Source organism: Astatotilapia calliptera, chromosome 7 (genome assembly GCF_900246225.1).
Source record: "Astatotilapia calliptera chromosome 7, fAstCal1.2, whole genome shotgun sequence".
NCBI lineage: Eukaryota > Metazoa > Chordata > Actinopteri > Cichliformes > Cichlidae > Astatotilapia > Astatotilapia calliptera.
The window spans coordinates 18750173-18762741 of record NC_039308.1 but is presented as its reverse complement, the minus strand read 5'-3'; positions in this window follow the sequence as shown (position 1 = coordinate 18762741).

The window sequence follows — 12569 nt, the reverse complement described above, 5'->3', positions numbered from 1 at the left end:
ACCAGAATATCGTCCTGGTCCTTGGACTTTTCCGTCCTCTCCAAAAAACCTGACCGTTGCTCTGTTTCACAAAAGCCCAACACACACTGGCGTTGGAATTGCAGCAGCTCTCCGGATGAAAGGTGAGTGGTTAGCCGACGTTGCCTCTCTCCTTCATCCAGCCACTCGACTCCGGACTTCCAGCAGGTAAGTAGGCTGGTTTTCCTTCCTCTCAATCCTGAGTTTTCCTCTCTTTTGTCCGTGGATTTCTCGGTTTGAGTAGCAGATGCCTCCACTCCTCTTGCTGAGATGAAAAAAAAACCCGGGACACCATGCACCTCCACCTCACTTCCTGGCTGACAGGGTCAATGCGGCCTGGGTAGGCTCTGATTGGTTGCTGAGCTAGGTGCCCTCACGTGGGGTGAACTGAGAGGTGCATTCAATGGTCATAGGAAATACGACGCTTGTTGATGTGGACAGTTAATATAAAGAGAATAAGTATGATATTTTTCATCTGGGCTACACCCTCCCCTCCTGAACTCATGCACGTCCCTGTGCATGGTAGACAGTTAAATGATGATTATTTGACGGGTCAAGGAAGAGGGCGAAGCAGGCTCTTCACCATCACTGATGACATCGGCCCAAGCTGAAGACAGTCCTTGCAAGAATGATTTTGCTGCAGTGATCAGAGGATTGCCTAGCTCTGTATAGTCAAGCCGTCGTGGCGGACGACGGTTTCTCTCAGATCTCCTTACAGAATCATTTGTATCCATGTTTTCCCTTGTATCCACTGGGACTATCTCCTCCACTCTCTCTCCTCAGAATTCGCACCTCTGGTGCCAGCCTCCTGGAATGGAAGTTGCCTTTCTTGGACGTCTGGGTCATCAACAGGTGAGTCAGTTTCAGTTAAGGTTATTTCATCCACTTGTTCGGTCGGTGTGACTCCATTGGTAGATAAGTACTCAGTATCATCTGTAGTACTGTTAGGCATATCAGGTATGTTGCCAAAATCAGATTGGCTGTCAAAAACAGGTGGGTTGTCAATATCAGGAACATTTACAGGACTCTCACTCACTGTGTGGACAGGGGAACTCAACCAAACAGGAATGAGCAAATCATCTTCTTCGTCTGAGGAGTTCTCTTCCTCTAGCGCTGGATTTGCACGGGTTCTTGGCCTGCGTGACACTGGCTTCTGTACATGCTCACTGCTTTCCTCCACAGGTAGGTAGCCACATGGTAGCAACAGATCCCGGTGTAGTGTTCTTAGGGGACCATCTTTGTTTTCAGGCTTAACTGTATATACTGGGAGGTTGCCTGCCCTTCTCACCACAGTGTGTTCCCACTTGTCTGAAATCTTATGTTTGCCCCGGATACGGACATTCCTGACCAATACCCGATCTCCAGCTTCCAAGTCTGATGCAGTTACATGTCTGTCAAACCTCATTTTGTTCTTGTGAGCCATCTTTGCAGCCTTGTCCATAGCTAACTTGTAGCTTTCTTTGAGACGTGACTTGAGTTTTTGCACATATTCAGAGTGAGATGAGTGTTGTTCCTCTTGCACTGGCAGGTTGAATGCAAGGTCAACTGGCAACCGAGGTTGGCGTCCGAACATCAGTTCGTACGGGGAGAAACCAGTCACTTCATTCCTGGTGCAGTTATAAGCGTGGACCAGGGGTCTTACATGGTCACGCCAACAGGACTTATCTTGATCACGGAGAGTTCCCAGCATATCAAGCAAGGTACGATTAAATCGTTCCACAGGATTGCCCCTAGGATGGTATGGGGTTGTCCTCACCTTGTGGATACCAGCCACCTGACAGAGCTCCTTGATTGTGCGGGACTCGAAATCTGGACCCTGGTCACTATGCAATTTTTCTGGGATGCCATAGTGTACCATAAAGTTCTCCCACAGACACCTTGCCACTGTGCGGGCCTTTTGATTAGGTGTTGGGATAGCAACTGCAAATTTAGTGAAGTGGTCCGTGATCACCAATATATCTTTGGTTCCACTCCTGTCAGCTTCCAGGGACAAGAAGTCCATGCACAAGAGTTCAAGAGGTCGTGTCGTATTAATGTTGACCAAGGGGGCCGCTCTTTCAGGCCGTGCCTTCCTCCGCACGCACCTGCCACACGTCTTCACTTTCCTTTCCACGTCCAAAGCCATCCTTGGCCAATAAAATCTTGACCTTACAAGGTCCAGTGTACGGTCGACTCCCATGTGACCCATATGGTCATGCAGGCTGGTGAGAACTGTGTTGCGAAGCTCAGCTGGAAGTACAAGCTGGTAGGTTTTCTGGGACCTCTCTTGGCGTCGCCGGTACAAGACATTGTTGCGGAGCTCAAGACGGTTAAGCTCTCGGAGGAGCAGTGGAAGCTCAGGGAACTGTGTGCGCACGGTTGGAGGTGGTGTGTCCCCATATTCGATCTGAGAAATAACATGCTTTATACACTGATCGGCTCTTTGCTCGTCTGCCAGCTCTGCCTCAGTTAGATGGGGAATGGTTGGCAGACCTCCAAACTGTTCCTCTTGCCCATAGCTATCAGGTACAGCACTAGGAGACACAGCAAGCACCTCCACCAAGGCAACACAATCTGCATCTGCCTCTCTTTCATTGTCAGGACTGACGCTGTAGGTGAACTGCCTCTCACAGATTGCTTTCACCACAGACTGATTTACAGCATTGATGTTGTCTGGATCACAAAGGTGATCTTGAGTGAACTGTTGTATGCGTTCAATCTCTTTTTGTGATTTCAGGTCGTCCGCTAGCCCTCCGTGTGGTCTGCGTGATAATCCATCCGCATCTCCATTCTGCTTCCCTGGACGATAGAGGAGTTTGAAAGAGAATGTGGACAGTGCTGCTAGCCACCTATAGCTAGTTGCGTCAAGTTTTGCTGAAGTCAGAATGTAAGTCAGCGGATTACTATCCGTTACAACAGTGAAGTGGTTGCCGTAGAGATAATCGCTGAACTTTTCTGTAACTGACCACTTGAGCGCCAGAAACTCCAACTTGTGCGCTGGATAGCGATTTTCGCTCCGTGACAGCCCTCTACTTGCATAGCCTATGACTCTAAGTTGTCCCTCTTGCTCCTGATACAATACAGCACCAAGCCCGGTGGTACTGGCGTCGGTGTGCAGTATATAGGGTTTCTGGGGGTCAGCGAAGGCAAGTACAGGGGCAGTGGTGAGACTTTGGATGACTGACTCGAAGGCTTCCTGGCAAGCTGGCGTCCAGCGACCTCCGAAAGGGTCTTTTGGGTCATGGTACTGATTTGCACTTTGTCTTGCGTTTACTTTTGATTTCTTGTGGCTAGGTGGGTACCCTGAAGTTAAGTTGTGGAGAGGTTTCACAATGCTGGAATACCCCTTAACGAACCTTCTATAATACCCAGCAAAACCAAGGAACGACTTTAACTCTCGCAGGGTCTGTGGGACAGGCCATGTTTTAAGGGCCGAAATCTTCTCAGGGTCAGTCCGAACTCCATTTCTGGAGACCACATGTCCCAGATAACGGACTGAAGTCTGGAAGAAGACACATTTCTCTGGTGACAGCTTTAACCCAAACTCTTTTAGACGAGTGAGCACTTTCATGAGTCTTTCTTCGTGTTCCTCAAGGGTTCGGGAGAATACTATCACGTCATCAAGAAAGACCAATGCATCCTTCAAATGCATATCCCCCATGCACCGCTCCATTAACCGCTGGAACGTGCTGGGGGCGTTCGTTACACCCTGAGGCATTCTGTTGAACTCCCAGAAGCCGAGAGGGCACACAAAGGCCGTCTTCGGTTTGTCTGCTTCTTCGACCTCGATCTGGTAGTACCCTGATTTTAGATCAAGAACAGAGAACCACTGTGAACCATTGAGGGCTGAGAATGTGTCCTCTAGCTTCGGAAGGCTGTACGCATCTTTTATAGTCTGAAGGTTTAGACGCCTATAATCGATGCACAACCGGACTTGGCCGTTCTTTTTCCGGACTACCACTATGGGTGACGCAAATGGGGACTCTGACTCTCTAATAACTCCTGCATCAAGGAGTTCCTGAATGTGCTTCCGGACAGCCTCAATGTCCCGTGGGTGGATTGGCCGGGCACGTAGTTTGAAAGGCGTGCCATCCGAAAGTTTTATATGATGTCGCACCTGGTCCGTCCGGCCAAAATCCAGGTCGTGCTGTGCAAACACCTCAGGCATGCCGCTGAGCTGCTGAGTGATGCGCTGTTTCCATTCCAATGGAACTGGGGAGTCACCAAAATTGAAGGTTATGGTGGGCTCTTGGAAAGACGGAGTCTCTGGAGTTCTCTGGGGTGGTTCTGACTGTTTGGTCTTGTTGTGTTCCTTTAATAGGATGGTCTGATAAGCACTGACCTCTGCAATAGTACACTTGGCAGGGATGACAATGTCGTGGTCAGACTCGTTGCTTATAACAACTGGCAAATTGTGGGGCCGCCGCTGGGGAAAGTCCACCAGACCGGCTTTAAGTAGCAGGCCACCGGGCAAGGAGGACGATGATGGGTACTCAATTACAACAGATTTTTCATCCTGAAGGCCCTCGCCAAGGGCGACTCCCTCCACCACTACAGTTGAACCAGCTGGAATGACTTGAGGCATCTTGCCAAGTAGCTTCACTACCCCCTGATGGGTGTCACTTGTCTGCTTCCGTCTCAACTCAATGATTTTGAAGACTACTTTGTAGCCATGTGGGAGGGGTTGACGATTGGCTAAGTCAGTCTCTGAGTAGATGTCGAACAGTACATCTAGGGTGTTTGTGCCTATGAGCATGAGGGATTGTGAAGTGTCAGGGACGATTAAAGCAAGTGTGTTTACATCTACTGGAACACCTATAAAGTCCTTTGGAAAAGTTATGGTCATTTCTATATAGCCAAAGTAAGGCACTAGCTGGCCATTAGCACCTTCCACTTCTAAGAGGTCATGTAGTGGCTTGATCTTTTGCTCTGAAAGGTGCTGCTGGTAAAATGACTCAGGAACAGTGGTAACTTGGGAGCCTGAGTCAAGAAGACAGTTGACTTCTTCACCTCTCACAGTCACTTGAGCTGTACTTCTGGTACCAATCAACTGTTTAGGGAGTTGGAAAGATTGGTTCTGCTCTGAATGGTTTAAGCCAGAACATGTTTGTGCTTTGACAGTCTTTGCTGGGGTACTTACTTTGTTAACCTCGGCTGTGATTTTGTCACCATTGTTTACGTCTGAGGGACGTTGTTGACTCTCCTCAGCTCCTGTTTGTCCCACAACAGGAACTGTTAGATGTTTAAAGGTGAATCTGTACAATCTCGCGCTTCCCACTGGCGTTGTTTCTCCTCCAACTGCTTCTTTTTTTCTGCTACTAGGTTGGGGTTAGCGGGGTCAACACAGCATGGAGCGATATGTCCATCTTCACCGCAGTTGAAACAATACCAGGGCTTGGGTCTGCCCCTTTGCCTCTTTGAAGTCTGTCTTTGCATACGTCCATCTACACCATGTGGCTTTGACATCTTACTCTGCGGCTTCCCTGCAGGGTCCTTGCTGTTTGCAAACTTTGTTTTTTTCTGTGACATGAATGTAGTTAGTTGACTTTGCAGACTCGCCACCTGCTTTCGCAGATCCTCAATAGCAGCAATGCTACTTCCATGTTTCTCCTCTTGTTCACAAACATGTGCACCCTGGAACTGTAACTGAGTTCTCTGCTTTGTGGTGCCAATGTGTTTTCTCATACGGTTAGTTTTTGCTTGCTGTCGATCTTCCTCAGAGCGAATCATTAACAACAGGTCTGAGAATTGGGGTGGGCTGCTCTTCTTTTGCTCAAGTTGCAGGGCGCTGAGTAGGTCGTTGTCCCAACATCCCCTGCAGAACTGTTTAAGTAGATGTTTGTCCACTCCTTCACATGCGACTCCCCCCCTCTTCGTGGCTCTGTTTAATGCTAGCTGTAGCCGGTGAAGGTAAGTGGATGACTTCTCACCTGGATCTTGAAGGGTGTTCAGGAATTGAGCGAAAAGTTCCTCACCATCTTCTACAGTGCCAAAGGCTGAATCTAGAAGCTGCAAATAAGTCACAGGTGGTGACTCAGGCCGCAAACTCTTAACTATATCAGCTGCTGGTGGGAGCAGGCTCTCATGGATCTTTCTGGATATTTGCAGGGGGGACATGCTGGGATCATTTTGGAGCAGTTCAATTTGTGTGCGCCATGTGTCATAATCAGTTTCATTGTTAGGTCTGGGAACCTTACCGGAGAAGGAACGGAGTCTCACCTGGGACTGGATGTGTGGGACAACATCTTGCCTTCGTACGATATGCTCTACCACAACCTTCTGAATGTCAGGTGGGTTCAAGTCACTTACTGAGAGGGACGCTGCTCTCCTTCCATTAGTGAGGGGAACATCATCAGTGGCACCAGTATCACTTGGTGTAACATCTGAATGTGAGGTGTGACACTGTCGCTCTTTAGAAGCGGGCGGAGATACAACAGTGGTCTCGACATACGTGGGAGAAGGTTCTTCAGTGGTAGGTCGCATGGCTTCAACATCCTCCCCAATCTGACACATCATCTCCTTCAGCACCTCGCCGTAGTCTTTGCCACTCAGCTTGGCTAGTTCCTTGAGTTCCGCCAAGTAGGTTTTTGTAACATTACTCCCAACCGTGGTAGTGTACATGCTACTGAGTGTTTTAATTTCATAGACAACGCTGGGATCAGCTTGTGCTGTGTATGTGTATGGTAAACGAGGTTCTAAACCTTCTAAGGCTGAACTGCTAGAGTATTCTACGATCAGGTTTTGGTAGAAGTTGGACAGTGAATCATCAACAAAAAGGACTCTTGTGATTTTACCATACTGTTTCAGAAAGTCAATGACCTGTTCATCTTTCTCAGATACCTGTGTTATCCCAGCGACAACAACCGCATTAGGTATTTTGACACCAGACTTTTGTATGAAATCCATGCTGGTCATTGCCTCAATATTGATGCTCAAATCAATTGGCTCCTGGCTGGCTCGCCACTTCTGTAACCAACTTTAAGGTATAAAGGTGAATTACAGCGCAATAATTACTTGGGCTCGTAATAAGACCCTGGCCAGAATCAGAAGACACCAAATTCGTATGGAGCCAAAGTATTGAGCAGCAATAATGACCTGGACACAATGTTAACTTTTGAGTAGCCACTCTTGTATTGTTACAAAGTATAACAGGTATTTGTCCAATTTGTACAGATAAAGTATAAAATAAAATAAATAGTGTGCACACTCAACAAAATAAAAGTACTCGTTGGGGCCCTTTAAGAATTTAGAGTTAAGCTGGCGATAGCCAACTTCAAAGGTCCTTGTGAATGTAACTGGAATGTATGAGTGTGTGGTGTGTATCTTCTTTGGGGTAGATCGTCCTCAAAGTGGTTGGCTCGCCATCTATCACAACCAGAATATCGTCCTGGTCCTTGGACTTTTCCGTCCTCTCCAAAAAACCTGACCGTTGCTCTGTTTCACAAAAGCCCAACACACACTGGCGTTGGAATTGCAGCAGCTCTCCGGATGAAAGGTGAGTGGTTAGCCGACGTTGCCTCTCTCCTTCATCCAGCCACTCGACTCCGGACTTCCAGCAGGTAAGTAGGCTGGTTTTCCTTCCTCTCAATCCTGAGTTTTCCTCTCTTTTGTCCGTGGATTTCTCGGTTTGAGTAGCAGATGCCTCCACTCCTCTTGCTGAGATAAGAAAAACCCGGGACACCATGCACCTCCACCTCACTTCCTGGCTGACAGGGTCAATGCGGCCTGGGTAGGCTCTGATTGGTTGCTGAGCTAGGTGCCCTCACGTGGGGTGAACTGAGAGGTGCATTCAATGGTCATAGGAAATACGACGCTTGTTGATGTGGACAGTTAATATAAAGAGAATAAGTATGATATTTTTCATCTGGGCTACATGTAATTTTTCATTTCTTTGTGTTCATCTATAGAACGCTGCATGTTATAGTGTAAATCTGCCTGTTCTGTCAGAAACCTGCCTGCAGAAAAGGAACCTAAAGTATGTAATGCAAGGATGTCATCACTTTAGAGAGGGAGAAAGCATAAAGTGACAATTATGAATCACTTAATATGATAAGGAGATTCTGCAGGTCATTAATCAATGTATAGAATTAAAATAAAATGTATTTTTAGTGACACAAGATACAAATATGGAAGCAAGATGTATAATCGCCCAGTTTGGGGAAATTGCAAGGGGCCTCAACTTCTCCATTCCCACAATGTGCAACAAATGGGCACAGCTGATCTTCAACAGTGGAACATCGGCCAGTTACTTCCAACTTTAACGCAGCTTTTAGTCTTGGAGAGCAGCTCGCCAAAACTGCATGCACAACTTCTGCTAACAGTGGAAACGGATTAAGAAATCCATGCAAACAGATTCATAAACCGAAAGATTATTTTACAGGATTAATTATCATATCAGCCACTGGCTGATCAAACCCTGAGGGTGTATAGAAGAAGCAGAGGGAATATCCCGTTTAAGTTTAGATAGTATTTGTAAAGATACTGACCATATCCTTTTCTGAAAGTGTGGATATAATGGATGGGGTAAGGTACTGACATGCTACAACTTTATAATTGTTAAATTCTGGGTACAAGTATACATACCCATCTTGTACATGTTGATTATTATTATTATCCTACCTAAATACATGTTTCTTTTAATCAGAGTATGCCGTTTTAATGACTTTACAATATCATTTACATTGTGTTCCTTACATTTTCCCTAATTGTATGTTATATTAATCCTATATTTCCGTTTTAATATTACTAATGTTTGCCTTGTTTTCTTCACTGTCTGGTCTGCCTCTGTCTTGCCTGTATGGATGCATTTACACCTAAATTTCCCCAACAAGGGATGTTTTAATTCACCACTATTCCAGTGAAACACGAGTCTCCCATCTTCCTGCTACTTCCTGCTACTTACCGGAGAACCGCCAGGGTTTGCCGCTGCCATCTTGCTGCTCCTAAATTCAAAACTGCCTCTGCAGACAGGCAGGGGAGGCGTGGAAATTGTCTTTGAGTTAGTCAAACGTTTTACTTAGTTCGAGTAGATGATAAAATGAAAGAAAAATGAATGGGATTTTAAGTAGGACTAGGCGTTCTGTAATGATCTCTATTTAGGAGAAAAACTTAATCACTCACCTTTAAACAGCTCTCTTTTAGGAGACACACTGCTGGCTAACGGTGTCATGTGATCAAACAGCGTAATTTAATTGGCTGAGAGCCGCTCGACTCGATCTAGTGCTGATTGCTCTGGCTTGGGTCATTCAAGTTCGTCACCTTTGCAGTTGAATTTTTGCAGGTGCAATTTTTTGCAGGTGAATATTTGATGGTGAATTTTTTGCAGGTGAATATTTGATGGTGAATTTTTTGCAGGTGAATTTTTGCAGGTGAATATTTTTGCAGGGAAATTTGGAGGGTAAAAATTCAGTGTTATAAATTCAATGTCTAAAAATAGTTGAATTCTGATGATACGATATTTCTTCCATAGAACTTGTCCCCCTTAAGTTTAGCAATTTACCGGAAAAAAACAGTAACCTCACAAAGTTATGCGCACAATGGAAGATACAGAATATATTAAATTAGTATCAACAAAAAAGGCCTTTAACTGGTGTAAACTGGTTTTTAAACGAGTCGACAAAAGCGCAAAAGAGAAGGGTATCCTTTGTTTTTTATTGTGTGAAAAGGATATAGTATAAAAATGTGTCATTCCCTTATGTACTTTATGTGTTGTGTACTTTATTTGTGTCCATTTTTATTCACGAGTGAGCCAAAAAAACAAAACAAAACAAAAAAAACCCCATTATTTTTAACCCGAAAAAATCAGAGGAACACCAATTAAAATGTTCAGATTTCTCTCTTCTCCCTCTCTGCACCCAAAGCCTGGCAGAGGGCTGCCACTTCGGTCCAGTAGCGGTTTTAGATACGGGCGACGCGGGCGATTGCCCGGGGCGGCATCGTGGTGGGGGGCGGCATCACGGGCATCGGCAAAAAAAAATGCTTGTACTCATGCTGCCGCGACGTAACCCAGCACATATTGGGAATGGTACAGGCACCGATCGGTTTTCTATCGCCCATTTGCTGGGAGTAAGGACGCCCTTCTTTTGCGAGGTGCGCCTGCTGCTTGCGACACAGGGAGGAGAGGACGGGGCGGCGGGGGATTCTCTGGTTGGCTGGAGCAGCATCTAATAACCAACTCGCAAAGTAAACAAAATAAAAACAAACCAACAAACACGAAAACACCAGACATAATCCGGTTGTTCAGTCTGACGTCACTAGCCGTGTCTGGGTCTAAACTCCGCTGCAGGTCCATATATCAAACGATCACTATGGCATTACTGAGAGTTGAAAAACTGTCTAAAGTCTTTCATCTTTAATAAAATGATCAGCGTTCTGCTCTACCAGGTGTAACAATTGAGTTTAACATCCAGGCATCCATGAAAACCGAATTTATGACATTTAACGGAGTTAGAAGTTAGCAGGGAGTTAGCTCGCTAGCTTCTATCTAAATACAATATAGCATATCCTGACTGCGGGGTTTTGGAAACAAATTAAAACGTGCAGCTCTGCTATCACTTCCAGCATAAATGAAGACAGAAAACTAAACAGCAGTGACGTTTGTAGGGTTACTGAAGTTGGGCTAGCTGGTATATAATGATGTGCTATGTGACCGCTAGCGACACAGCTATGTTAGCATAATATAAACAAGCTAACCTTTTTTCCACTCGATAAAAGTTAACGTGAGTGTTCTCGGTGGTCAGAAACAAATGTAATCGCATGGCAGGATGCTGTAAAAGGACCAAACTTCAGCCAGGAGAACAACTGAGATAACCCATCCACAATACGAGGTTAGTCATTCATATACTGCTGCATGGGCTGGGCTGTAGTTACATCCTAGGGTTTTAAAAACTGAGCTTAAATAAATGATTAGCGGTAATAAAAGCCGAGGGAGGTCAACAGGGATCACTGACTGTTTTAGGAGCTTTTTGAGATCAAATAGAAGAAAATACAAAACATTAAACATGTTAACAACACAAAAGCCATATTAAACGCAGACTACTTTAGACCCGGAAGTAGGATTCGTCGCGTCATCACTGAACAACCGGATACAGACTTATCATTTGCACCAATGTTTTTTTGAAATTCTATACACGAAAAGTGGGCGCGAGAGCCCTCGGTGCGCCTGCTTGCTGCTGAAGTCAAAGTAAACTTTATTGTCATCTCCGCTACAGTCCAGCAGTGTTGGTCAAGTTACTTGAAAAAAGTAATCAGTAACTAATTACTGAGGGAGTAGGGTAGGCGGAGGTTTACCCTGGTGCAGGTGTGCCGCAGGGTTAGGGTTTTTTTTTCGCTGTACAAAGAAGTTTTCTTCCCACACACAACAGACACTAATGTCTTTGTCACTTTTTATGGAATCAAACTCAAAGTAAGGTCAGTACTTCCACGCTTTAAACGCTGCACGCTCATACTCTCTCCCGCACTCGATATATTGTCCGTTGTTGATCTGCACACAGCTGTTGTCACCAACGTCGCACTTGCTTACGTCACTGTCATGAGACATTCTCACAAAAAATCACGGTTTTAGTAACGCAGTAACGCAGCGTTCCTACGGGAAAGCAACGGTAATCTAATTACCGTTTTTGCAATAGTAATCCCTTACTTTACTCGTTACTTGAAAAAAGTAATCGGATTACAGTAACACGTTACAAGTAACGCGTTACTGCCCATCTCTGCAGTCCAGTATATAGAGAGACGAGACGACGAGGCTCCAGTTACAGCAGTGCAAGTGAACAAACAAAATATATAAGAAGAGTAAGAAAATAAATATACACTTTAGGACTCGGGGTAAAGGGATCAATAACAATTTAAAATTTACAGTTTGATGATTTAAAGTCTCACACACAAGCTGTCGAAAGGGGAGGGGGGGCTGCTGCTTCCAAATAGAGCACAATTAATTTATAATGTTGTAAATCCAAGCCCATTATGGATTCATGATTTGAATCCTGGGTTGTGTGAAATCTCAGAAATGCACCCAAAGTGAATCTGTGAACTAAGGTGTAGGTCTTTTAGGTTATGTTGTGGTGATCCTCGAGTTGGGGGATTTGTGTTCATACTGGACTGCAAAATTAAAACCAATTGAAGATGGACAAGAAAAGTTCAAAGCCATCAGGTCCTCAGTTTAGAAAAAAGAGAAAAGAAGAGGAGAAACGAGCAAAAGATACAGGTAAGCAGATGTGTCACTGGATAATGGCAGGTCATCCTGAAACAATCAGAATACTTTATTAATCCCTAAGGAAATAATGTGAGTAACAGTTGCTTCAAGAAAAAATGGTAAAAATAGCATCAGTAACAGACTAAACTCCAAACAATACATTATGTTACAGATTTTAATATTAATTAGTCATTGTCAATTTGTCCTGTTCTCATTGTATGACAAATTGTGATGGCTGTTTGGTAGCCGTTTGCATACTATGCAAACTCTCTCTCTCTCTTCACATGTGTGTGTGTGTACAACAGTTTTATGTTAATGTACAATCCTTAATATGTTGTGTGTGTGTGTGGGGGGGGGGGGGCAAGAGGGAGTGTTCACCCAG